Consider the following 24,568-nt stretch of genomic DNA (forward strand, 5'->3'; position numbering starts at 1 on the left):
TGGGAGAAGGCGAGGGTGGGATAATTTGAGAGAATAGAATTGAAACATGTATATTACCATATGTGAAATAGATCGCCAGTCCAGGTTTGATGCATGAGACAGGGTGCTCAGGCCCGGAGCACTGGGATGACCCTGAGGGATGGGATGGGGAGGGAGGTGGGAGGGGGGTTCAGGATGGGGAACACATGTACACCCATGGCTGATTCATGTCAATGTATGGCAAAAACCACTAGAATATTTTAAAGTAATTAGCCTCCAGTTAAATTTTAAAAAGAAAGTGAAGTCGCTCAGTCGTGTCCAACTCTTTGGGACCCCATGGACTATAGTCCACCAGGCTCCTCTAGGCAAGAATACTGGAGTGGGTTGCTATTTCCTTCTCCAGGGAATCTTCCCGACCCAAGGATTCGAACCAGGTCTCCCACATTGCAGGCAGACGCTTTAACCTCTGAGCCACCAAGGAAGCCAATTAGATTTGATAGACATCAAATTGCTCTGGAAAATTGCTGCAAAAGTTCTTCAGTTTTTCTCAGTTGCTGTTCTTTTCTTGTTGTAGACCAGTAACAGGTAGGAGGGCTGACAGCAGTCTGCAGACCACACTCTGGCCCCCACAGCCCCCCTTTCCCCTGCCTCCTCCTGCAGGTGTACCCATCTCCTGCCTGGGCCTGGATGACAGGCACACGGCCAGGCTGAGTGTGGCTCTGGAGGAGGGAGCAGAAGCCCCAGCCTGAGCTCGATCAGTGTTCTCCCTCAGTTTCAGGGTTTCTCAGAAGCAGTTTTAGTAATAAGGAACTGAATCCACTCAAGTTGGTTTTAGGTACAGAACTCATGGAATCCACCGAAAAGCTGCAGTGGCAGGCCCAGGAAAGGCAGAAGTCAGGGCAGGTCCAAGGACCTTGGCAGCCCAAGTTCATGGACCTTCACTTAGAGGCCCACCATTAACACAGACCCCTCACCCTCACTCTTGTCTGTGTGCCTCATGGCGTACATTATGAAAACAGATTCTGTGGATTAGGTATGGAAAAACGTCCACCTTCATCCAATTAGTGGGGTGTCAAGAGATGGGGTCTCATAGCCTGGTTTCCACTCAGTAGGGCTTGTGGAAACCAACACTTGGAGTTAATGGTAGAACAGGGACCAAGGGAGGCTCTTAGTGTGAGCTGCTGCTTGTGGAAGGTCCTGAATGATGTGGCAGTTCTCAAGCAGGAGAAAGGTTTTAATCATTAAATTGCAGGGAGAAATTCCTGGCCTTGCCCTGTGCAGTCAACTCATTCCTCTGGGTCTCTAAGTGCGTTGCTTCCTTGCTGCTGGTCTAACTACTCACTTAGCAAACAGGAGTCTCCATGGAAGGCACTGACTTGTGATTTACGTGTCATAAAAGGCCTGGGGTGTTTGATGCCTGTACTTATCTGCTTGAGAAGAAACATTAAATGAGAGCTAATGGACCCTCGGCCTCTAATGCGGCTGCTGCTTGCTTAATGTGTGGCTCCATTTCAATGTAGCTCCCTGGCCAGGCCTAGCTGATTTTCATCCTGCAGCGTTCAAAGAAGCTCAGCCACAGCCACAGCCATGAGAAGGAGAACCCAAAGGCCCAGGAGCTGCAGTTTTCTCCTTGCCACACCCTCACCATTGAACATCTCTTGCCAGCAAGATGTTTTATATACAAACCTTCAGTGTTAAAATCCTAATGTGAAGTGACGATTTAAGCTGAAGATAACATTTCAAATGATGGTTTAGCAATCGATTGTGGGATGGGAGATCTCCTTGACTCTATACTGAACAATTTCTTGTAGAGGCAGGGTTCATCTGAATCCAGAATTCCTTTACTATAGTGGGCTGGTGGTGAGTACCCAGGGTTGGTTAGCCCTGGGTCTCTACTGGCAGGAGACCCTAGGTGGCACTGCAACGCAACGTTAGTGCACTGCCGGGCTGGTTAGCATGAAAACCAGGAAAGATTTAGTGTTCAGAAAAGGAAAACATGGTAAGGAAAGGAGTACAGAAATCACCACTTAGAGGTGCTCTGTGGTGACCTAAATGGGAGGGGAATCTAAAAAAAGAGTGGATATATGTATATGTATGTCTGATTCACTTTGCTGTAGAGTAGAAACTAATGCAACATTGTGAAACTACTATACTCCAATAAAAGTTAAAAAAAAAAAAAGAAATCACCACTTAGAGCTTGCTGTAGAAGCCTTGGGACCACAGACCATCTTCTCTAGGGACTAACTGGCTAAATGTCATGGATGATATAGAAAGGAATATGTACCTAGTGAGGGTTTGCAAAGTCTTGGCACAAGTATGAATCACAACTATCTTGTGTGCCTGGAAGATATGAAGGTGGAAAAAATGGCAAAACCCAAGAAAACAGGGTAAGAGTAGAGTGTATTTTAAAATTATCATCATTGTTTTATTCTGAGAGAGAATTTGGTCTGAAGTACGTGGTGTCCTCTGGATTTATATTCCTACCTGACCACTGAATTGAATTGTTAATGTAATTTAAATTATAGCATGATAGTTGGAGAGTCTTGGTAAGTAACACTGATTAGGGTACTTATTTATGAGTGATAAAATGAATCAAGAAAGAAAAATAAAATGAAACATCATACAATGTGTTTTCTAATGGACCAAGCTATGGGCTTCCCTGACAGCTCAGTTGGTAAAGAATCTACCTGCAATGCGGGAGACCTGGGTTTGATCCCTTGGTTGGGAAGATCCCCTCGGGAAGGGAAAGGCTACCCACTCCAGTATTCTGGCCTAGAGAATTCCATGGACTGTATAATCCATGGGGTCGCAAAGAATCGGACAGGACTGAGTGACTGTCACTTTCATGGACCACGTGCTCCAACACCTGTGATGTAAGGCATACATTATGCTTTACCCATGGTGTGCTGGGTTGCTCAGTCATGACTGACTCTCTGTGGTTCTATGGACTGTAGCCCGCCAGGCTCCTCTGTCCATGGGATTTCCCAGGCAAGGATATTGGAGTGGGCTGGCATTTCCTTCTCCAGGGATCTTCCCAACTCAGGGATCAAACCCACGTCTCTTTTGCATCTCCTGCATTGGCAGGTGTATTCTTTACCACTGGCTGCCACCTGGGAAGCCCCAAGGCATAATTCAGCCCACCAGAGTTTGATGGTTTGAGAAGTATGCATAAGCTTATCATCTGAACCTTTTTTATCCCTTGTTGTGAGGATTTGCTCAATGTATTTCTGTTTCCAATGGTGCTCTCAATCCGTGTTAAGTGTAGTTCTTGGACCAACACAGCACCCGAATCATCTGAGAACTTGTTACACATGCAAATTCTTGAGCCCCACCCCAGACTCCCTGAGTCAGAAACTTGGAAAGGGCCCAGTAACCTGTGTTTTAACTAGTCTTCTCTGTAATTGTGCCTGCTTAAATTTGAACACAACTGCTCTAAAGAGTCCCTCGGATAGGTGTGGGGAAAAGTTAGAATAGACTGTCTAATCAACATTTGCGCTCTCCCCGCCTTTTAGCAGTGTGATAAATTCTGGGGTGACAAAGAGGATAATGTATTTCTTCTTTCAAGCTGTTTACAGTTTAGAGGGAAAGCATGCAGGCATACAACTATAAATGTAACAACTGCAAAAGTTTAATAATTCTGCCTAGGAAGGAGAGAGGGGAAATACTTAGAGCAGTGGACAACACTTGAGCACAGTCCTGAAAGAGGGGATTTAGTGAGGCAGAGAAGGGCTTGTAGCTTTTAACATTGCCTTTAATATTGCTGCCTTAAAAAATGGAGGAACCAACCATGTTGAGAGATACTCTTTAAGTCTTCCCTTCCCTACCATGGGTTTTGCAAGTCATTTGTTAAGAGGAAAAATATGGCTAGTTTTGGGAAAGCAGTGACTTAAGAATATTACATCCAGCCGAGGTGTTGATTACATGTAAAGACTATAGGTAGGGATTTCCCTGATGGTCCAGTGGTTAAAATCTTCCTGCCAATGCCAGGGATGCATGTTCAATCCCTGATCTGGGAAGATCGCACATGCTGCAGGGCAACTACCTGCATGAGCCACAACTACCGAGCCTGTGCTGTGGAGCCCACTAGCTGGGACCACCGAAGCCCATGTGCTCCGCAACAAGAGAAATCACCGCAGTGAGAAGCCCACGCACTGCAACTGGAGACTAGCCCCTGCTTGTGGCAACTAGAGAAAGCCCTCGTGCAGCAATGAAGATGCAGAGCAGCCAAAAAAGAAAGAAAACTACAGGTAAAGATCATTACACATCAACAAACTCAAGAAATATACAATGCATGAAAAGTTCTTGGAAAAAAACTAAATCAAGGTTCACCACATGAAGGGTAAATCAAAAGAAAGGACTCAGGAGTGGAGCAGTCGTAGTAAAAGAGCAGGGTGATCCTTGCCAGGAAATGGGAGAGGAAGTGTAGAAGTGTGAATTTCTTCATCTTTCTTAGCAGGAAGTTGATTTTTCAAAATGACTTTAGCCACTTTATGCTTTTTTATAATCTTTTTTTCTTAACCTAGTGGGCTGTTTTTAAGAAACATTACTATTTATACCAAAGAAGCATCTAAAGTTTTCTTCACTTTTAAATCTTTTTAAAATCTAAAAGTCAAGTAAAACTAAGTTTCAAAGCTTTATAACTACTTTTTATTTTTCTAAAATTAAAGCTAGTTAATATTTTAATTTGCTTGTTTTTCCATCCAGCTGTACATCCATTTTTCTATCCATTCTTGGTTAATCCTTTTTTACTCTCATAGTTTTAAAGTATCACCTGTTTGCTTATGATGTTCAAATATTTATCTTCAGTCCTGTTGACTCTTCTGATTTTCAGAACTATATGTCCAGTAGCCCACTGGACAGTTCCCTTTGGATGTCCAGTGGGCACTGCGGACTCCACATGTTCAAAGTGAAACTAATTTCCTTCATCTTCCAAATGCAAATTTCCCATCCCTCGTGTATTTCAGTATTTCCTATCAGTTCAAGGTATTACCATTAATTTGGTCATCCAAGCCAGAAACTTGGAGTTACCCTAGATTCTTTACCTCTCCTCCATCCTTTCAAACTATCCAAGAGATAACATCATTTGCTATATATATTCAGTTTTCTCTTTCCCCTTCATTCTAGCTACCATTGACCCAGGACATATCCTCACTTGGGACTTTGATGGTGTCTTTTTAACTGGTTTCTGTGCCTTGTTGGCTTTTCTTCATTTACCTCCATTGTTTATATTCCTATGAGAATGATCTTTCTAAATGAAAGCTGACCTTGTTCCTCTCCAGCTAAGGTCCTTTGGTAGTTTTCTATTTCCCTTGGGATAAATCTCAGGTTACTGAACATATAATCACACTCAGTTTCCAGACTAATACTTTTATCCCCAACCAACTGTGATATAGATAACTTCTAGTTCTTCCGCCTGGAGATTTTTTGGTGTTTTTTATACCCTGGATGATGCCTGCTTATTCACTGAAACACAGCTCTGAAAACATTTCAGGAAGCTTTCCTAGACCTGAGACAGAGGAAGTGCATCTCCTCTGTGCTTCATTCACATACCACTACTGTAGTGCTTTGCAGTCAAGGGATGTTTACATGTTGGGCTCTTTGTTATTATTTCTGGTTCCTCCGTGTTAGGAACTGTGTGTGTGTGTGAGAGAGAGAGAGAGTGCACGCGCACACTAAACCATAGTGCCTGTTGCACACTATGACACATAGTAGGTACACAAAGTCTACTGAAGTAAATGAAACAATCCTGGTGCATCTTTCTATGTTGACTACAGGGATACATCCCCTCTCTCCCTGTGGCACAATTGAATAAACACTACCAAATTCAATACTGTTCCATTTTTCTGAACTCAGGGCAAACGGCCTTCCTTCTGTGGATACATTCTACCTTCAGATATGTTTATACTATTGATTGTTATAGCTTTCTTGTAGAGAAATCACATTCCAGTCATGTCCTCTAGGTTCATCCTAGACTCTTTAATTGGGTTCTTCATTCCTTCATTAATTAGTTCGCTTGTCTGTTTATGGAAAGCTGTGTGTTTCAAGGATATCTACGAGGTTTTCAGTGAAACGGTGCCCTTCATATTACTTTCATGCAGTAGGGCCGTCATTGTGCAGCACAGAGTGTGAGGCCACTGAGGCTTCACTGGATGAAGGGTGTGTGTATAAGGTGGGCGCTGATGCCAGGGGAGGGCAGGAATCCTATATGGCAGGTCCGACCTCAGGTGAGTCCTTCGGATTCTTGAGAACTGTCTAGTATAAGATTAAGAGCTCTGTTTAGGGAGGCAGCCTGTTTTCCAATCTCAAGGTGACAGCTTAGTGGACACATTCTCTACTGTAAATCTCTAACTGTTAAATGGGAGTAATAGTAGGACTAGGGTTGTTTTGATAATTAAAAGATAATGTTGAAAAGTGCAGTGGAAGATGAGAGGCATGACAGATGCTAGTCGGCCTCACTGTCCTTGTCATCATCACTATCATCGTTGTCGTATTTTAATGTCTGCTCTGAGTCCACACTCAGCCTGACTGGCCTTTGGGTCCTCCTCACCTCTCGTCTTCCCCTTGCCATGTTTTGGTCAATGGTAACATGAGCCTGGAAAAGACCTTGTGGACATCCCATCTGCCAATTTCCTTTTTCTGCTTCCTCTGTTAGGAAAGGCTTTCAGTTTTTAGGGACTTTTTTTTTTACAGGGATTATTTAGCATTTTTATTCTCCGAGGGTGCTGGCATAGCTTCAGTCTGTAATTCTAAGGAAAAGGCATTTAGCTGTGCCTTTCTTTGTTTGTCGGGAACATTTCTGTAGATAAGCACCCTGCACAGTAAATAAACTGCATTGTTATTACATTGCTTAGCAATTTACCTGTAACAGACGGCTGTGCCTGCTATAATGACATGATAGCTAATCCATACTCCTGCATGATTTTATCTTCTACTGGGAAAGCTGGCAAGTTTAAAGGGGACGCCCTCAAGGATCAGCTTGGGGAAACCAGTTCTGGTTTTTTTGTGAATGAGATTTTTGCAGGGGGTACTCCAAAAATCCTGTGTCCGAATTTTGAACAGGTGCTTAATTTCAGGATCAATTACCATAAGCTTCCCACAAGAAGCTTCTGCCTAAAGCTTCTGTTTGACTTAATTAAGGAAGTCTTTCGAGTCTGTGATTAATGTAGAGGATAACTTTTTTTCTTACTGAATTAGAAGTTTTGGATATGTAAATAGCGTACCAACCAATTTGTTTTAAAAGTAAATAACAATTGCCTTTGGTAATTGGTAAATAATGCTGCTTTCTTTATTATTATTATTGAGGTATAGTTGATTTACAATGTTGTATTATTATTGGTGTACAGCAAAGGGATTCAGTCATATATATATGCATAAATATGTATATATATATTCTTTTTCATATTATTTTCCATTATGACTTGTTACAGAATATTGAATATATAGTTTGCTGTGCTATAAAGTAGGGCCTTATTATTGTTTTCTATTTTATATATAATATTAGTGAAGTGAAGTCGCTCAGTCGTGTCTGACTCTTTGTGACCCCATGGACTGTAGCCTACCAGGCTCCTCTATCCATGGGATTTTCCAGGCAATCGTGCTGGAGTGGATTGCCATTTCCTTCTCCTGGGGATCTTCCCAACCCAGGGATTGAAGCCGGGTCTCCTGCATTGTAGACAGACGCTTTACCGTCTGACCCACCAGGGAAGTCCTATCATATATAATATTAACTGTATTCTTTTTTTTTTTTTTTGGCTACACTGTGTGACTTGTGGGATCTTAGTTCCTTGACCAGAGATTGAACCTGGGTCCCAGCAGTGGAAGTTCCAAGTCCTAATCATTGGACTGCCAGGGAATTCCCAACTATCTGCTTTTTGATAGAGCCCTCCAAGTGATGATACTAGATCCAAAGGCAAGAAGTATTTTATAACACTGTCAGTTTGACACTGCTTACTGCAACACCAAAGCAATCCATATTGTCTCATAATTTTCAATGTAAACAATAGAGCTGCCCTTTCACTTGTACCTTGTTTCTTGAAGCTTGCTGTTTTTGTTTTTTTTTTTGCTATGAGTAGACTGAAAGCTTCTGGAAGGGGAGGGTTGGGTTTGGACTTCTCTGAAGGCCGTGCCCCCTCCTGCAAAATGCATAAACTTGGAGTGCAACCCAGGTTCAACTCCAATGACAACCCAGGACCCTGGGCAAGTTATTTCCCTTCCTGTAATCTTTTTCTTGCTGTTATCCCAAAGGTTGTTCAAGATATTATTTGAGCATTTTTTAGTAACTAATTTTCTCAGTGGCCTCAGATACCTACTGGCAGTGCTATCAGAAGAAACAAAAATTATTTCAAATTTAGGAAACTTTTCATAGTGGTACCAATCACTTTTCTCTCATTCATCCCTCTCCAACCTTTCTCCTGGGAAAGAAGATGTGTCTCACTCCTCCTAGTGATGAGTTAGGAAGAGTGATTGCTGCCTAGTGGGCTATTTATATCTCTCTAATCTATTTCTCTCCATCTCCAGCACCACCAGTCGCTAACATTTATTGAAGGCTTACAGTGGGTCTGGTGCTCTGCAGGCATGATCTCATTTAATCCCCACTAAAACCATTATTATTGCCATTTTACAGGTGGGGAATTTGATGCTTAAAGGGGTGAGGCAAATTATCCAAGGTCATACAGCTAATTAGCGTGAGACTCAGATCCAATCTCCCAGTTAGACTCGTGTGAACCTTGGGAAGACTGATACCTGTCTTCCCAGTGTCTTGTTTTTCTCAAACTCTTCTCCACATGGAAACAACATTAGCATCTGCAAAAGAAAACCCAAGACCACCTTCTGTCTCCCTCCCCTCCCCTCCAAGGGCTTCTGCCCACCTTCCGTGTCTCTGCCAGCATCATCCTGCCCTTGCTCTCTGCCCTTTGTGACCTTCTTCCGGTTCTGGGTTGTGCTGTCTCTTCTCTGTTCTCGGAGTCTTTGTAGATGTGGTTCCCTCTGATGGGAACAACCCCATTCTCTCTTTACCTGAGGCCTCAGTCATGTTTCCTTCTCAGGTTTCTCCTGTGAAAGAGTGTTTCACACCTCCTACTAATGTAGGATGTTGCTTGCTTGTTGACTATTTATATCTTACTAGACCCTACTGGTTCTGCAGCTCGATCATCTGTTGTTCTTGACCTTATCTTGGGTAGGTTCCCCTGGTCTCTGCTTTCAGTGCACCGGTGTCTTTTCTCAATGGCACATATCAGGATTTTTAGTTTTAAAAATATTAGGTGTGACCTTATTTGATTACTGTCTACCTATTCTGCCCTGCCTGGATATTTTATGAGGATAAGCCTTGTGTCTCTTTTAGTTCATTTTGTTTCCTCAAGGTCTAGCAGAATACCTAGCATGTGGTATTTTTTTTTACCATGTTGAAGAAAAACTGAGCTTTAGAAACTGGGAAATACTAATGAGCAATCGTGGAGTTTCTTAGACCTCTCCTGTTCCTGGAGGGGCTAGCAGCACATATAAATTGCATGGCCCCTGGATCTCTTCATAAGTGTGTGTGTGTGTGTGTGTGTGTGTGTAAGGTTTATGTGTGCATCTCTAAATGTGTGTGTCTCATATACACATGCACACAGACACACACATGCCTTCCTCTCTCCATTACAGATGGCTGAACCAGGAAGGTGAAGAATATTTTTCATGGCGTTATTTTTATGATAATCTATTTCGCTGGTTAATTTGGTTTAGGACACTGATTTATCACCAGTTTATAGATCTCTCTCTCTCTCTCTCTTTATTGTCCTATTTGAATTATAAGGATGGCATGTGTGAAATGGAACTTCTTGGCCTATTGTTCTGCTTCTCACGCAACCAGTGTAGTTCAGACAATAAAAAGATCTATAAAATTAATATATACACAGAGTAGAGAGGGGAAAGAGAGGGACAGAGACAGGGAAAATGGGTAATGCTTTGGAATTGGATACCACATTTATCTCTCTCTGGTGAAGTTCAGAATCAGAATTTACATGCGGAGGAGGCATAAATGAGGTATGAAGGTGTTGTCCTCTGGTGTGGAAAGAGGTCTAGTGATTCCAGCTTACCTATGTGACATAGAAAATGTTTTTTCCTCTTATTTTTTGGTCAGTTTTAAGGGGTTATAACTGCTGGGCTAAGTTTAGAAATATGTTCTCCAAAAGTGTGCCTTTAAAGAAAATAAATACTAGGCCACTTGGATTATATAATTACTGAGTTGATTAGGTATGTTTCAATTGTATCACCAACAGGCATCTAAAATGGATATCTGCTTGTGAATTTTCTCCAGCACATGGCACATACCTGACACACAGTAGGTATTCAGTAAATATTTTGTAGAATAAAATTATAACTGAATGGGTGCTGAGGGGGCATGGCTGGTTAACTGGTACTCTGACATACAATCCTGATTTCACTGATCCTTCACCAGAGGAAAGGTTGTTCCCATCACTCCTTCTGAGAGCTCTATCACGTGATGTCCTTTTCTGGGCCACTCTTCCTTTTCTTTTGACTCTTGGTGTCTCTGTTTTGTTTCTCATCTTGCAATAGCCATTCACCTGTTCCTTTCAAAACTGAGATGGGAAAAATTCTGGTGGAGTAGTTGATGCTGCTAAGTGTCTTCTGAGTGGAAAATAAACTAGTCTTCCTACCTTGTGAGGAAGTATTTTGAATGACCAGGTGCCAGTTCCCAGATGCGATTTCACTTGAGGTTCTTGGATTGACTATTTATTGCTAGGCTTGAAATGATGGTTATTATTGTTACAAATATTATGATGCCAAGGAAGCTGACGTGCAAGCACAGACAGCTGCATTGTTTACAAACATAATTAATGAGGTGATTTTTAATATCAACAGCTCAGCACCAGCCTTCTTGAAGACTGTTTATGGCCTGGGCCACAGAGCCATTTGTAACTTCTACAACACTTCTACAACGCAGCTGCCTCCAGGAGTCGTTTCCTTTGGCTGGGCCCTGGTTTATTTTATGAATGACAAAAATAAACCTCTACTTGTTACTGGTGAAGAATGGTTTATGTCTAGCAAGCCCAGATCCACCAGAAGATAAACATAGGAATACTTTTCTAAGAATTGAAGGTGTACTTCTTAGCAGCTAACTTCTGTATTTATACAAGGTGGCTGTCCTCGGGGACTGGGAGGGAATCGCACATTTTTTTTCTAAACATGGAAATGTTTTGTGTGATACAATGTTCCATAAACACCTGCAATATATCAATACTCAGAAAAATGGCTTATACTTCAAACAGACTTTTGACAGCCTAACAATTGAGGCCTTTTACATGACTCAGATTTTAGTCCATTTAATTATATTTGAGTGAAGGATTTGAATAAAAGATTTTTCTCTTGTCTAAACCTGGCATGGCACAGCCTTTCCAAATGGACTTGAAAGCTAACTATTCTTCCTTAGTAAGTTGGACTCATCCTTTTGTCTTTGTTTTTTCCCCTGTACTCCAGAGCTTGAATTTTGAGATTCTGTCAGTGATTGTTAGCTGGTGTACAGCTAGTTGGGAAGATAAGTTTATTCTTATGATATGTCTACCATTGAGTAGCTCCCTAAGCAAGTAGATGAATGACTCTTTCACCCCTGTAATAAAATGAAACTGATCACCCTTCTGGACTTCCCCGGTGGCTCAGTGGTAAAGAATTTACCTGCAATGCAGGAGACGCAGGTTCAATCCTTGGGTTGGGAAGATCCCCTGGAGGAGGAAATGGCAACCCACTCCAGTATTCTTGCCTGGAGAATTTCATGGACAGAGGAATCTGGTGGGCTACTGTCAGATGGGGTAGCAAAAGAGTCAGACAACTTAGTGGCTAAACATCAACAACAACAGCCACCCTTCCAGGATCAGTATTACTAAAAATCAAGAAATGACATCAGCAGGATTTCGTGACCTCCTTCTTACATTTCAGAGGATAGATGATTTAATAACATGCTTAAATTTCTTGCCTTTTGTCTTCTCCTCCAAAAACTCCAAGGGAGTTACTGTTATTCTGTTCCTTCCTGATCGTGGAATTGCCTGGTTATGTTTGTTTAGTAAAAGGCAGTAAGATAGGAAGAGATAAAAAGACTAAAAGTAATAAAAATGACATGTGATCATGAAAGTCAACCATCTTGTTTCCTACAATTTTCAGGCAAATGCCTCTGAAACATAGCTTTATGATCCCAACTCCAAGTGTTCTTTTCTGTTATTATACTTTAATCGATTGCTGGCCCTCAAATGGAAGATGAGAACTTTGTGAGTGGCCTAGGTTTTTTGACTTGTGTTGAATAACAATGTTCACTTACTACAACTCTGCATTTACTGAGTATCTGGGGATTTATACCTCCTACCCTCAGAGATCTTAACTATCTCTCAAAGGAGACAGATACAAACGATTGAGATATGTCTGTAAAGGTACACGTATGTTCTTCTAAAGAGAATTGTTCGTTTGGTCTGTTTGACTGCTGGAATTTTTGATCTGTTGATTATGGTAATGTGCGGAGAGGAGAAATGTAGGTGCCGGAGAGAGCCAAACTGATTCATATAGGAAAAGACATGAAGCTGCCAGTGGGACAGAAAATAATAAATCTATAAGGTAGTAGGAAGGAGTAAAGGGTGGGGGTAAAGTTTGAAGGGATGGTAAGAGGAAAATGTTGGAGACCAGTTACCACAATGACTGGAATTTTGGAGGGACAGAAAGGTCCAGTGAGAATGTTTATTTATTAAACAATTGAGATATAACTTACATAAAGTACACAGATGTTAAATGAATAGGTCAATGCATTTTTACATATGGATATTCTTTGTAACCACCACCTGCATCAGTATATAGGAATTTCCATTCCAGAGAACTTCCTCACAGCCCCTCTCAGTCAGCAGCCCCTGAATAATCATTATTGTGCCTTCTATCATGTTTTTGAAATTCAAATATTTGAAATCATATAGTGTGAATTCTTTGTTTTTAACTTCTTCCACTCAACATTATGTCTGTGGGAGTATAATTCTACATGTTTTTTCATGCATCAGGCATTTATTCTTTTTCATTCTTGTGCAGTATTCCATTGCACGACTGTATCACAGTTCATTTGCCCATTCTGTTGTCTATGGGCATGTGAATTGCTTCCAGTTTGGGGACTAGTTTGAGTAATGCTGCTCTAACCATTATTGTGCCTGTCGTTTTCTGTTGGGATATACCTAGGAATGCAACTGCTCAATCACAGGATATATGTGAATGTTTAGCTCTAGCTGGTATTACCGCAGAGTTCTCCAAAGTGACTATATGGTTGGCATTGCCTGAGGAGTATCAAGTGCTCTAGATGCTCCATATCTTTGGCAGCACTTAATGAGAACTTTAAGGAAGTCTTCTGGGCATCATGTGGTAAAATTTCCCCCTTTGCTGCCCTTTCCTGAAGCTTCAGGAAGGACCACACATTTGGAGTCGATTTATGTGGGATTCTTCACATTCACTGTCAAAGGCCACAATCTCACATACCCCTGGGTTTGAATCCTGGCTTCTCCGAGATTCTTACGGTGTATTCTTAGGCAATGGGTGTGTGTTGCCTTCTGAGTTTTTTATTCTTCACCTGCTGAATGGGAACTATAGAATCACTGCATAGGGTTTTTGTGAATTGGAGTAGTGTGCATGAAGCTCTTTGGAAAGGGCTAGGCATACAATTCGGAGAAGGCAATGGCACCCCACTCCAACACTCTTGCCTGGAAAATCCCATGGACGGAGGAGCCTGGTAGGCTGCAGTCCATGGGGTCCCTATAGTCGGACACTTCACTTTCACTTTTCACTTTCATGCATTGGAGAAGGAAATGGCAACCCACTCCAGTGTTCTTGCCTGGAGAATCCCAGGGACGGGGGAGCCTAGTGGGCTGCCATCTCAGGGGTCGCACAGAGTCAGACACGACTGAAGCAACTTAGCAGCAGCAGCAGCAGCAGCAGCAGCAGCAGCAGCAGCAGCAGGCATACAATTAGTACTCAAAAATGGTAGCCTGTGTTGCTATTAAGAGAAGTGAGAAAATTCCAAGAGGAAGTGTTTAACACAGGAGAGATGCAGTTGGGAGAGCTGGGCCAGTTCTCCATTTTCATCTGGAGTTTGTCCTTTCATAGTCAGCCCTTAAAATTTTGGAATTTTGATTAAAAGAAGGAATAATTCCCTTTCACTGAAGTCCTGCAATTTTTTCTGCATCCAGGTAAGCAGTTGTGACTTTTCAGGTAATGTATTTTTAGGCTTAGCTTGTATGAAGACATGGGTGTGCTAAAGCCATCCTAGTCATATGACATCATCAACCACCATCACTGAGCAACTTTAGAAGCAAGATTTACAATAATTAGAAATCTCTCATCAAAGGAGATTGGTAATATGCAAGGTAGGAGAAGAACAAGGAGAAAAACTTAAAATATAAAAAAGAAAAAAAAGAAACCTATTTAATTTTATGGTTGATGCAACTTGTTACATGTGTGTCCTGCCAGAATAAATTGGATCATCTGATTTTCAAATTGCTGGGTCTATTGTTTCAGAAATAGAGGATGTAAATAATTCCAGTGCAGTCTCCTGGATCTGGACCTCTCTCATCCAGAACTGTTATCAGTATTAGCATAATTTATGGTGCTATCTAATAATGAAATCAGTGAACACTGATTGTACAGCTTCTTAAAGCTATAATTATTGCTCATTAGGAATGGATTTCATATTGTTTGCTCCTGGCACATAACAAGTTATTGAAAGGGAAAAGTTGTCAGTGGGAGTGAGAAACCAGGGAAGGCACATTTTTTTTTGTTTCCTGAATATTCTCCCTGATGACTCTGTCTGAGATTTCATTTTTCATCATAATAGAGAACAACTGGCTGTCCTACATGCCATTTCTGATTTCTTTTTTTCTTATTTTTTCTTTAAATGGAGTAAATTTAGCTTCACATCATTTTTTTTTTTTCCAGACCAGGAGGTATTAAGCACTCAGTTAAGTGTTTATAGACTGAATGAGTATGTGAGGAAGGAAAGGAAGGAGGACCAAAGCCACAGTGGCAGGCAGTTACACTTGAGCTTTGTCCAGCTGTTAACCAAACATTAACTCACCCAAGAGCTGGCAGTGTTTCAGAGGTGTTGATCTGAAATAAGTCTTGGCATATTCATCTCAGAACACCTTAAAGTGCATTTTAAAAAATTACAGAAGCAATATTGATTTTTTTCACTATAAAATATTCAAACAATACTCAATATTCAGTAAAATTTGAGTGTCCCTTTCCTCACTCTGGTTGATCCTTTTCCTGAGATAATGGCCATTAACACTAGATGTCTCCTTTAAAACCTGGTGTTCCTGATGATGTAGCCAGGATAACATTGTCTAGGATAAGATAAAAAAAACGTTTGCTTTTGTTGGCTACCAAACCACTTTCAGAGGGACCACAGTGCTGGGGAAGGTTTGATCTTCACTCTGAAGATGCAGGTTTAGATAGTAATTTTTATTCAATACAATGAAGAGAGTTATATATTTCAGGCTGGGCAGCAGTAACAATTTATGTTTTGCAAAACAGGCTGCTGTCAATATGTTCTTGCTTCTGGGAATGGAGAAAGAGGCTTATCCCAGAAGATTTGAGTTCATTATGAATACTACCTTTGGTTTGTGATATCATCAACTTCAGTGGAATGTAGCTTGGTTTTGAGATTGGCCTATTTTATTTGACCTTCATAAATTGAATATGACCTCCATATTTGTCCATTAATCCAGCCTGGTTATTTATTCAAGACTAGGCCAGATTTTATAGCCTGGCTTTTTTGTATGTAGTTCTAGCTTCCATTTTTTTTTTTTTTGGCATGAAACCTGAAAGAGCTGGCGAAATCAAATGAGTATTTCTTTAACAGATTCTTTCCCTTCCTTGTTGATAACTGCTCTCTTTTCCTTAACTGTCCTCTTATCTAGGGCTTTCTAGTCCCTGAGAGTACAGGGAAAATGTCAGATATGCAGAAATAAAGAAAACCTTATTCTTTCACTGGAAAATTTCAAACTTTAGTAAAACTGTAGAAATGTTTAAATTGCCTTCCAATTTCTGAAAGAAATTGGTTTCCTTTAATGCTTAACGAGATAAACTGCAATTCGATTCAAGTCATTTTTCTGCCTCTCCTGTTGACAATCTGAGCTCCATTTTTTTTTTGGTTTCCTCTTGCTTTCTGATTGACTTCAAGATTGCATCTAATCTTTTTATTCTATCTTGCACGAATGCAGCCTGCGATGTGTTGTGACAGGGAGCCAGACCTCCTATTAGCATATATTTATACCTTGCCGCACGCAAAGTGGTGCTCAGGGATTATTAAACCAAGTTGGAGCTCTGCAGGCACATAAAAGGCATCAGATTCATTTCTCCCCCTAGAAAACCCTCTGTCTTGACTGTCTACCCATGTGGAGACCTAATTGTTTGGAGAGAGGGATAACTGAAAGGAGCAATAAGAGCCGTTGTGGATGACGTTAATATGAGGGACGAATGATCAGATAATCAAGGGCATGGGGAGGCATGAGAGATGATCATTGTCCTCAAAGGATCTGGCAACACCTTGGAGGAAATTTAAGGGCCATTCTGGGAGTAAGCTGAAACATGGTCAAGTTACCCTCCTGAGGAAAGAACTGGAGGATGGAGGGATCTAGGCAGAGACCTGGAAATAGCTAGGTTAGAGGTATTCATGATTTGTAGGATTCAGAATATGAATTCAGAAGGCCAGATGCCAGGAAACAAAGACAGAGAGTAGGATTTCAAGACACGGTCTCTTCAGAGGTGACGAAGAGAGAGATAAGAGTCAGTATCTGTTTGGGTTCTATTTGGTTTTCCATAAAAAGTCAACAGAACAAACTCTGAACAATATCTTGATACATGCCTACATATTCTTTGATGTTCCAGTTTTCTTTTAGTGGGATGATGCTTGGGCTCTCCGGGGTCCCAGCATTTCTGAAGTACTAACCTCTGTCTGCTAGCAAAACTGGCAATGATCTGACATTAGTCATTCACACATGGGTTTGACCTAATTTCTACTTGTGCTTACCATCCCACAGCACTTCTATTTTAAGCCTGTTTTCTCTAATTGCAGAAAGACAGGCTTTGTCTCTGAAAGAAATTTTCAGTGTTAGTAATAAGTGAAAGATACCATTTGGGGGAAGGGAAGCCATTTTAGTGGTTTGTATGCTAGGCGATTGGTCCCTAAGAGAAAGTATTTTTCTCTCTCAGCTCCCCAGTTGTTCTTGTACCCCAGGATGATGAGTGCTAGTGACTGGTCTTGGGAATTGCTGAGTTTCGAAAGAATTTTCATAATGGTGTACATCTCACAGTCTTATATACATTTGCCTTTTCTAACTGTCTATGAGCGCTATGGGGACAGACACAGTGTCTTTTCACCTGTTTTTACATTGATGGTATTCAGTACACAGTTTTTGATCTGCACACCACAGGCATCACAGTTAACCTCGACTTTGCACCTTTAAATATTTCAGCCTTTGAGATACCAAGTTAGATTCAGGGTGCTGTTTGAGTTTATGCTTGGAATGTACTGGGGTGGCCTTAGCCTCATTTTATCTGTTTCTCTAGCTTCTTGGGGCTGACCCTCTTCATTCTGGGGCTCAGGGCCTAGGGCAGCTGTCTCCTAGCCCCTGCCAGCTCCTCACTAGGCAGACTCTTTGCCATTTGCCTTTCTCAGACATCTGTGACTTGAGCTGGCACGTGTCCCTTATTTGGCCATTTCCTTTCTCCTCCATAATAAAATTCAGGACATGGGCTAGGTCAGCTATAGTCAGAGAAGGGCAAAGAAGTTGCTTTGGGACTTTCCTAAGTAAGTCTGAAGAACTTTTGAAAAAGAAGTCACACAGTGTTCAGAAATAATTACTTTACTTCCCTCTGTATACATCTCCCTGGGAAACCTCAGGGCTGGAGAGGTGGTTGGGATTAAGCAGGATTTAGGGAAACTCACAACTTAATTTGATGATTTAAAATGCATATTTATCAGAGACATATTTCCAGGAAGGAGAGAAATGATTAGGTAGATGACTTGATATGCCTGATTTCCTTTAAGTCTGTATTTGTGGAAATTAAAACTCAAAGTGTGTATGAATAGTGACTTTTAAATAAGACAAGTTTTATGAGTCACATGTGGACATTAAATTCATTAGCCATTTGTGGAATGGTATAGGAAGAGATCAAAAAATGAGAAGGCACTTAAATTTTGGCTCATTGAGAGGAAATAAATATTAGATACTGTTAGGAAAACTGAGTGTAAGTATGAATCTTAATAAGTTAGGGCAATTACCACAACAATAATTATGGGATTATGACATTTAAACCAGTGGTATAAAATGGAAACTATTTAAAGGAGACCAAGGAAAAAGGAAAAAAGAAAAATAAGTAAAAAGAAAGCATTTGATAGCACCAAATAAGACAACAAGCGTGTAAAACAATCACAATATATACAAGTGAGCAATCAAATTAATTGTGCCTTAATTAAATTAATTGCACATTATACTAATGTGACCAATTAAAAGTCAGATTTTTAAAAAACCAAAGATTTAGATGTGTGATATGTAAAAAAACCTAAGTCTTAAGTACAAAATGATACAGAAAATGGAAAATAAAGGAATAGAAAAAGATACATCAGGTGTTTATGAAGCAAAGAAATTACAGGTAGCACTTGTAATATAAGAGAAAATGTAATTTAAAATGAAAAACTTAATAAGTGAAAATAAAGGACATTGTATATATGTAAAAATGATATAACAATCATGAACATTTTTGATGCTAACAATAAGATCTCAGTATATAAATTGCCAACATCCATGGGATCATCGAAAAAACAAGAGAGTTCCAGAAAAACATCTACTTTTGCTTTATTGACTACACCAAAGCCTTTGACTGTGTGGATCACAACAAACTGTGGAAAATTCTTCAAGAGATGGGAATACCAGAGCACCTGACCTGTCTCCTGAGAAATCTGTATGTAGATCAAGAAGAAACAGTTAGAACAGGACATTAAACAACAGACTGGTTCCAAATCAAGAAAGGAGTACATCAAGGCTATATATTGTCACCCTGCTTATTTAACTTATATGCAGACTACATCATGAAAAATGCTGGGCTAGATGAAGCACAAGCTGGAATAAAGATTGCTGGGAGAAATATCAATAACTTCAGATATGCAGATGACACCACCCTTATGGCAGAAAGCAAAGAACTAAAGAGCCTCTTGATGAAAGTGAAAGAGGAGAGTGGAAAAATTGGCTTAAAACTCAACATTCAGAAAACTAAGATCATGGCATCCAGTCCCATCACTTCATGGCAAATAGATGGGGAAGCAATGGAAACAGTGACAGACTTTATTTTGGGGGGCTCCAAAATCACTGCAGATGGTGACTGCGGCCATGAAATTAAAAGACGCTTACTCCTTGAAAGGAAAGTTATGACCAACCTAGATAGCATATTCAAAAGCAGAGACATTACTTTGCCAACAAAGATCTGTCTAGTCGAAGCTATGGTTTTTTCCTGTGGTCATGTATAGATGTGAGAGTTGGACTATGAAGATAGCTGAGTGCTGAAGAATCGATGCTTTTGAACTGTGGTATTGGAGAAGACTCTTGAGAGTCCCTTGGATTGCAAGGAGATCCAACCAGTCAATCCTAAAGGAAATCAGTCCTGAATGTTCATTGGAAGGACTGATGCTGAAGCTGAAGTTCCAGTACTTTGTCCACCTGATGGGAAGAGCTGGCTGATTGGAAAAGACGCTGATGTTGGGAAAGATTGAAGGCAGGAGGAGAAGGGGATAACCTGAATGGTGGAAATTAAAAATTAAACTTAAATTTTGCTCAAAAGTTTTGTGTGTAAAAACTAAATTCAAGAAAAAAATTTCTTTCTATATTAAGCTTGTGTCTATGTATCTTTTCATTCAGTATTTGGTGGATTTTTTTTTTTTTTTTTGCCTGATGTAGTGGTGGGAGGCTCTATAACGAAATTATAGCAATTGAAAAAAATCTCTTCTTTAGATACAATTTATATTTTTAGAGAGAAAAATTGGGGGAAATAGAAAATAGAGAACATAAGGCATATCCTTAGCTGAAGGTGATTTCTTTTAACTTTGGTATGATGATTGGACATCAAGAGGAATGGTAATTCATAGATATATGTGGCTCTTCCCAAAGAACCATATGTCATCTGTATTTGCCTCTAGGCTTGTGTTGTTAGAGTGAACATGTGTTACTTATAAGCTGAAACTTTTTTACCTAGGAAATCTGGGCTAATTATAATTGTTGGCATAATAGTTGTAGTGGGTTGGGTTTTTTGGAAAGCCAACTCTGAGATGGAGATTCACATGTGAGAGGTTTCTTAGAGAGTGCTCTTGGAATAATGCTTAGAGAAGGGAAGAGAAGGAAGCAAGATCAGGCAGAGGCAGAAGCTGGGTGGTAATGAAGCCTCAGAAGAGGAGATGCGATAAAGCAAAGTTCTGAAGCTGGGATAACACTTTTGGGTTGAGTTAAACTTTATATCTCACTACTACCAGTCATCAAATAAGTCTGTGCTGAATGAGTGCCTCAGCCTGGTGGCTATTTTCAGTCCGGCAGCTCCGATGGGGACAGCAAGAAGTAATAAACCCTTCAGTTCTGAAGGAGCATATGAGTGCCACGTCACAATATCTTTCACCATAGTGGTGTAATTTTGTTTGAAGCTATTTTTTTTGGTTGGTTTGTTTAGGAAAGCAAAGGGTGGGAAGAAAATTCTGGTCTCGTTTGCTGTGGAGGGTGAAATCAGTCCTAACCTAACACTTGCTCTTATTGTGGACATGCTTTAGGGCTCTATAAACATGAATTGGTATCATTACAGTATTTCTCTTTCTCTGTCTGACTTATTTTACTTATTTTACAATGCCCTCCAAGTCCATTCATGTTGCTGCAGATGGCAAAATTTCATTCTTTTTTATGGCTGAGTAGTATTCCACTATATATATTATATATATAATATATATACACACACATACACACACACACACACTTGACTTCCCTGGTGGCTTAGACGGTAAAGCGTCTGTCTACAATGTGGGAGACCTGGGTTTGATCCCTGGATTAGGAAGATCCCCTGGAGAAGGCAATGGCACCCCACTCCAGTACTATTGCCTGGAAAATCCCATGGACAGAGGAGCCTGGTAGGCTACAGTCCATGGAGTCGCTAAGAGTTGGACACGACCGAGCGACTTCACTTTCACTTGATATCTTGGCAACTGTAAATAATGCTGTTATGAACATTGGGGGTGCATCTATCTTTTTGAATTAATGTTTTTGTTTTTTTGATATATATCCAGGAGTGGAATTGTGGGTCACAAGGCAGTTCTGCTCTTAGTTTTTTGAGAAATCTCCTTACTGTTTTTCCATAGGGGCTGCACCAATTTACATTCCCACCAGCGGTGTAGAGGGCTTTCTTTTCTTTACATTCTTGCCAACCTTTGTCATTTGTGGGTTTTTTCTTTTTTTGATGATAGCTATTCTGGCAGGTGTGAGGTGTTGTCTCTTTGTGGTTTTGATTGGCATCTCCCTGATGATTAGAGATGCTGAGCATCTTTTTATGTGTCTGTTGGCCATGTGCATGTCTTCTTTAGGAAAGCATCTATTCAGTTCTTCTGCCCATTTAAAATCAGATTGCTACTTTTTGATGTGGAGTTGTATGAGCTGTTTATATGTTGGCTGTGGATGTGAGAGTTGGACTATAAAGAAAGCTGAGCACTGAAAAATTGATGTTTTTGAACTGTGGTATTGGAGAAGACTCTTGAGAGTCCCTTGGTCTGCAAGGATATCCAACTAGTCAATCCTAAAGGAAATCCGTCCTGAATATTCATTGGAAGGACTGATGTTGAAGCTGAAACTCCAATACTTCGGCCACCTGATGCAAAGAACTGACTCATTTGGAAAAATCCTGATGCTGGTAAAGATTGAAGGCAGGAAGAGAAGGGGATGACAGAGGATAAGATGGTTGAAGGGCATCACCAACTCGATGGACATGAGTTTGAGCAAGCTCAGGGAGTTGGTGATGAACAGGGAAGCCTGGCGTGCTACAGTCCATGGGGTCACAAAGAGTAGGACATGACTGAGCGACTGAACTGAACTGGCTAACTGTTTATTGGTCATATCCTTTGGAAATGTTTTCTCCCATTCAGTAAATTGTTTTTTCATTTTGTGATTTTGATGATTTCATTTTCTATGTGAAAATTTTAAGTTTAATTAGGTCTCATTTGTTTATTTTTGTAATACCTCTCAACTGTAAACAAGGAATGAAATTTTGCCATCTGCAACAACATGGATGGATATGGAGGGTATTATAAAAAGGGAAATAAATTAGACAGAGAAAGACAAATACTATATGATATCATTTATAGGTGGAATGTAAAAAATACAACGAACTAGTGCATATAACAAAAAAGAAGCAGACTCACACATAAAGGGAACAAGCTAATGGTTACCAGTGAAGAGAGGGAAGGAGAAGGGGCAATACAGGGGAAGGGCAGTAAGAGGTATAAACTATTAGGTGTAAAATAAGCTACAAGCATATACTGTACAACATGGGGAATATAGCCAATATTTCATGATAACTATAAATGGAGTAAGTCTCTAAAAATTGTTCATCACTATATTGTATACCTGTAACATATAATTTTGTATATCAACTATATTTCAATAAAAATTTAAAAAGCCCATGAATTGAGAGAACTAAGTTTTTTATAGCTATGGAACAGGGATTTCTGCCTTTTATCCAAGGACTCTTACCTGAATATGATACTCAGAGTGGGTAGTTTTTATTCTTTTCCTGTATGTAAGAGTTGAAAAACATAAAATGTTTCATAAATGTTTTAGGTATTGTGTTTTTCTTTAATACCTTATATATTCATTTTGAAAATAATTTAAACATTCCAGTGAATACTCTCGGAGTTGTTTTTCACCTGAGGCTAATCACGGATGATTTGAAGGTGAGACAGATAGATTGTACCTCTGTCTTATCACCCTACTTTCTCTTCCCATCTTAAGCCTAGAGAACTCAGGAAATAGGAAGGGAGAGGAAGGTCACTACTTAACACCAGCAGTCCAGTGTTAGCAGGAGAAGGACAGGACAGTAATGATATTCCTCCAAGTAGATGGTAGATATTATCCACATCCTTGATCCTTGATGGACTGCTTTCTAGGTGAAATTTTTATTTACCCCTCATGTATAGCTAAGATGTGTAGTGGACTATGGACACAGACTATGGCAGTTAGAGCCTGACACAGTTAGACACAGACACAGACACAGTTAGAACCTGCACACCCAGCAGGGCAGTTCAGCTCCCTCAAGGGGAGGGACTTAGTACCCGGGTTCTTAGTACCCAGTACACTGTCTGGACTTGAAGACCAGCTTCACTTTCTGCGCTGTGTGGTCTTGAGCATAGGGCTTAACCTCTCTGGTCCTTAGTTTTTCTGTCAGTAAAGTAGAGTTGATAATAATACCTTTGGGATTGTTGTTGAGAATTGAATTAATACTGTAAAATCACTTTGTTGTTGTCCAGTTGCTAAGTCATGTCTGACTCGTTGTAACCCCATAAACTGCACATGCCAGGCTCCCCTGCCCTTTGCTATCTCCTGGAATTTGCTCAAACTTATGTCCATTGAGTAAGTGATGCATCCAACCATCTCGTCCTCTGTCTCCCCATCTCGTCCTCTGTCTCCCCCTTCTCCTCTTGCCCTCAATCTTTCCCAGCATCAAGGTCTTTTCCAATGAATCAGCTTTTCACCTCAGATGGCAAAAGTATTGGAGCTTCTGCTTCAGCATCAGTCCTTCCAATGAATATTCAGGATTGACCTAGAATTGGAGATAGAGGGGGTGGAAGTGATGATGGTGGAGGTCGTGGTTATAACAGAGGTGGTGAAGGTTTTGATTGAGCTGGTGGAAGTAATGGAGATGGGAATGAAAGGAAGGAAGGTGGAAGTGGTGGTGGAAGATTTGGGGAAGGTGATGGCGTTTTGGAGGCAGTGGAGACAGTGGAGATGGTGGCCAGAAGGTGAAGGAGGTGGTCGGGGAAGTGGAAGAGGCAGTAGAGATTAGGGTGAGGACGCTGGTGTAGGTGGAAGTGGAAATGTGCCATGTATTGGAGGTGATGGAGGCAATGGAAAGAGTAGTGCAGGAAGTGGTCGTGTGCTGATGGAGATACATGTGGCAGCAGCCAAGATGATAGAGCTGGTGGAGTGGTGGGTTACATAAATATCTGATCTTAATACCAGGCAGAGTGAGGTACGTGCACTGGTGCTTGGAGGAACAAGCAGCCATGTGTATTATTTTAAAAACAGGGAATTTCAGGTTTTTTTTTTTTTTTTAACTATTTGCATGTATTTTTGCCTTTAAGTCTCAGGTATTTATTTTCTTAATGACTCAGAACCCTTGAACAACATTAATGCCCACTCATTCTCACTCCAACTGGATGCTTTTTAATGTGCCAGACTGGATCAAGCTTAGGCAGTCAAAAATAAAAAACACTTAGTTCCTGTTTTCATTGGGGAAATAGACCTATAAACAGGTAATTATAATGTAGTGAAGTTAA

At 40.6% G+C, this 24,568-nt stretch overlaps 1 protein-coding gene across 5 annotated transcripts in view; it reads left to right on the forward strand.

Moving 5' to 3' along the window:
- The window catches only part of EGLN3 (egl-9 family hypoxia inducible factor 3), a 452,919-nt gene that overhangs the window by 123,369 nt on the left and 304,982 nt on the right, over positions 1–24,568 (forward strand). The window lies entirely within an intron of this gene.

The sequence above is a fragment of the Bos grunniens genome, chromosome 21 (genome assembly GCF_055505025.1).
Source record: "Bos grunniens cultivar Pamir isolate PY7600 chromosome 21, Bosgru_T2T1.0, whole genome shotgun sequence".
Lineage (NCBI taxonomy): Eukaryota > Metazoa > Chordata > Mammalia > Artiodactyla > Bovidae > Bos > Bos grunniens.